The sequence below is a fragment of the Orcinus orca genome, chromosome 3 (assembly GCF_937001465.1).
Source record: "Orcinus orca chromosome 3, mOrcOrc1.1, whole genome shotgun sequence".
Classification (NCBI taxonomy): Eukaryota; Metazoa; Chordata; class Mammalia; order Artiodactyla; family Delphinidae; genus Orcinus; species Orcinus orca.
Window position 1 is genome coordinate 94,323,689 of NC_064561.1, and position 4,186 is coordinate 94,327,874.

Sequence of the window (4,186 nt, forward strand, 5' to 3'; positions counted from 1 at the left end):
CCATTTATACTAAGTTGCTTTAACCTTATCTGAATTTAAAGTATGTAGTTTAGCTTCCTGAACTCTTACAAAAGAAAAATATAAACTGGAAAATTAAGATTAACAATGCATATGCTAATCCCCTGCCAATGTCTCATACAATATTAGCCACAATACTGCTGAATTTTGATTTGCTGTTATATAGCAAGGATGATGACATATTCTGCTCTTACCACTGTAACGTATAGGTAAGGTTTATTGTATACATTTTTAAATAATTGTACTAACTTGATTAGCAATTGTAGTGATGATTTCCTTTGGAGTTGAAAAAAGGTGGAAGTGATTACAAAGGAACTGTTGATCTATATTATAAGGAAGCAGTTATGGATGCTGTGGGAAATATGCAGTAGAAAATATGACTATTAAGTGGTTTAAACAAATATAGAGTAGGGAATTCCCTGGCGGTCCAGTGGTTAGGACTGATTGAACCTGCTGAGGGTTCAATCCCTGGTCGGGGCACTAAGATCCCATAAGCTGTGCGGTGTGGCCAAAAAAACAAACAAACAAAAAACCAAAACCATAAAAACACACAAAAAACAAACCAAATAGGGAGTTATTTTCCTCATTTAATAAAAAATCTGGATGTCGGTAATTATTAGTATTAGCACGTCAGGGCCAGTGTTTCTTCAGTTCTCATCTTTCCCTCAGATATGATAAGGTGACCAGCTAGCCCTGGAAATTACATGTGCATTCAAGTAAAGAAGAAGCAGGGGAAGGCATGGCACTACTCATCCGTCTCTTTTACCAGGAAAGTAAAAGCTTTTCCAGAGCCTCCAATAGCTTTTCTTTCTAGTAGTCTGGGTCACGTGACTACCACTAGCTGGGAAGGCAAGTATTTCCAGCCTCTTGGAGAAAGGGTTGGTAATGACTCTGGCTAGCCAATCATAGCATCTCTCAGTGGGTCACCTCTGGAAAGTGTGTATAGAGCTCCTTTAAATGTCAATAGGAAAATGATAGACTCACAAAACAGAAATGAAAATAGCAAAGTAGTCCTTCACTCCTCCATGAAACATTGATTGGACCGCTTCTGTATGGCAGATTCTACATAGCTGTCCGTCATTGAGGTAATGAGGTGATGGAGCTCCTCGGAAGGTTGTTAATTAATGGTTGGTGTCACATGGCATCCGATGTGAATAACTTATGTCTATAGTACACCATTTCTACTCCTCTGGAGCAAAGGGTCCACTATGGATGAAGACTTCTAGACCAGGAGATGACAGAAAATTGCTGGAAAACATGAAATGCAAATGTATCCCAGGAGATAGAGGGTGGATCCATGTTACTTGTGTTAGCTGTACAGGTGATTAGTGGGGTGTAGTATTCTGCTAATAAAAATTATGGGGGAAGCATAGTGTACAAATACCAAAACTGGCTTTTTACTCATTATTTGGATGGTACTGTTCTTTTTCAGGAGCTTTACCTTCCTTCTTAGGTTTTGCTTTAGTGACATTCCTCAAGTACAAGCAGCTGGCTTTTTATTAAAAGAAGTAGTCCAGAGATTGTGCAAAACCAGGTTGAAATAAAAAGATGTTTCATATAGTCAAAAATGGACTTGCAGATGGGAGAGGTTTTTTGTTTTCCTCTAGCATTTCCCTCAATTCAGAAGTCATTGTTTAGGTGAGGATTTTGGACCTAGTAGTAGTTAGTAGCCAGCTGCAATTCTGAGAGTGAACCTCACTGACATATTATGCCTTCCCCCCAATATTTCACACAAATGTTTGCTAATTGGGTGGCCAAGCTCAAGAAAGACTTTTAGTTCTTTTTACAACTATTGTTGCTAACAATCAGCTTCTTAGGAGGGAACATAAAGGTTTTTCCCTTTCATTCTCAGGTCCTGCAGGTTTGAAAGCATCATAATGAAGGGACCACTGAATATCATTTGGCCCGACAATTCCACATTAGGATTATTTCCTTAGGATAGATATCCCCAAACTCAGAAAAAAGCTTTATGTAGTGTTAACTGAGAAAAGAAAAAGAATTGAGAATGGATTATTATGCAGCTATCAAAATTGTTTCTGAAGATTATACAAAAAATGCCTGCTGTAGTGGTAGGTTGACATAAAAAAGTTACAATATGATTAAAGTCTGTAAGAAAAAAATAAACTAGTGCAAGATTTTAAAAAAGACAATGCTTGTCTTTGGAAGGCGTTCTTATGTTAATCTACTTTTCTGTATTTTCATATTTTTATAATGAAAATCAATTTTTATATGAATCGCTGGATTGACTTTGTATCCAGTGAATTGACTTCTCAGTCATGAGAGCACTGGACTAGGAGATGGGCAACCCAGATCTCTTCTCAGCCACTAACTGCGATCTTAGATAAGTCATTACCTCTCTGGGTGTTACTTCTCTTTAATAAGATGAGCTTGTTGGGTTAAATGATTACTAAGATCCCCTTTTAACTTTATGATTTTATGACATCACTGTATAATATTAAAAATGCTGTGAAACTCAAAGTATAATGTTGCCTGAGAGAATGGAAAAACAATCAAGAAATGCTTCGACTTCATATTTCAGATATAAGGAAAATGTCCATTGTGTCACTCTTGAATTGTGCTAACATTTCAAATCACGGAATGCAAAGTATTGGTGGGCTCTTAGATGATTTATTATCATACCATACATGCAGATTGCTTTACAAGTTTCCCAGCAGTAAGGTGTATGCTTCTTTTGGCATGCTCTGACAAATCTGAATGAACTTACACAAAGCAACATTGGCCCTCACTAAGGTCAATTTCAACAGTCTCCCAACATCCATTTTGCCTCATGTCACATATTCTTCCATTATGTTCCTGGGAAACACCAAAAAATGAGCATGTTTACTCATTTACTTGGGTTGTCTAACCTGAGTCCAAGAAGAAGCCAGTTGTCTGTGGCTGTCATGTTGTCTGCCCCAGGCTTTGGGCAGCTGAGAGCCAGTGACTCTGATGTGTCCCATATGCTGGAAGCAGGGACTGTCAGTCACTGCCATCGAACAAAACGGTAGCTCAGTCAAAAGCAAACGGGCATGATTTTGATGAATTCTCTGTAAACATTCTCTATATTTACATTTATGGCCAGGTCAGACTTACATGTTTACCTAAAAAATATTGTAATATATCTTTGTATTAAGGAGTCAATAGCACCATTCTGACAGGTTTTAAAAATGAAATGTTCACAGCTCCTTTTCCAGTACTTTTCAATCAGAAATTGGGAAGGCAGCCTATGATCTTGGCGGTGTAAACTGCAGTATTTACACTTTGTCTTTGCCCTCCAGATCCTACATGCAGTTGTTTTTGGCTAATGATTTGCAGTCTAAACTACTGGAGATGTAGGTTTCCTGTATAGAGTGGTATTCCATTATCTAATCCTCCAAGCTGCCGTTGAGCTGCTTATGTCCTTTTAGTCCAGAAAACTTTCGACAACGCAGCAGTACAGATTTCTCCTCTAGGAAAAACTAGAAAAGACATACCAGATACTGTCACCTAAGTCTGAAAACGCTAGTAAGTAGTATTCCTTTCTCAACGCCTGCCAAGTTGTGTTTTCTGTACCCCTACAGTATCTCCACGTCTTAACTCCTCTTCCATCACTCAGATGATGGTCAACTGTTGTCCCTTTCTTCGTTTCATTTGCCCGAATAATATAGCAAGTTACTAATCACAGACATTATCTGAAACAAGCAAAGTGGCAAGACAACTAGAAGTATATATACTGTAATGATTATGTTTTTAAAAGTTTCTTGAAGATGGATGTAAAATACTGCCTGCAATGAGTGATATAAAAAGGAAATTATAGAAAGGTGTATAAAGGGGCAAAAGGGAGAGATGGAGACGAAAGGACTTCACAGGATCGGCTTGAAGCTTGGGGAAGGCAGCTCCGAAGATTTTAAATTTCATTGTCTGAGGCTTAACACAGGTTGTCTTTTGAAGTCTAAACTTTCAGGTATAATTCTATCTTAGATCCTGTGGGAATTGCCCTTTCAGGTCAGATAATTTAAAAGGTTAAAATAACTGTGAAAGAAGTAACCTTGACGTCGCCTCCATTGGCAAAGCTTTAGCAAGTAGTTAGGTGATTTTCTAGTCACCGGGAGTTATTCGGATACTGGAGTTTTGCCAAAGTTACTCAAATAATCACTATCTTCTTTTACTCTGCTTTGTCAGTGGAGAT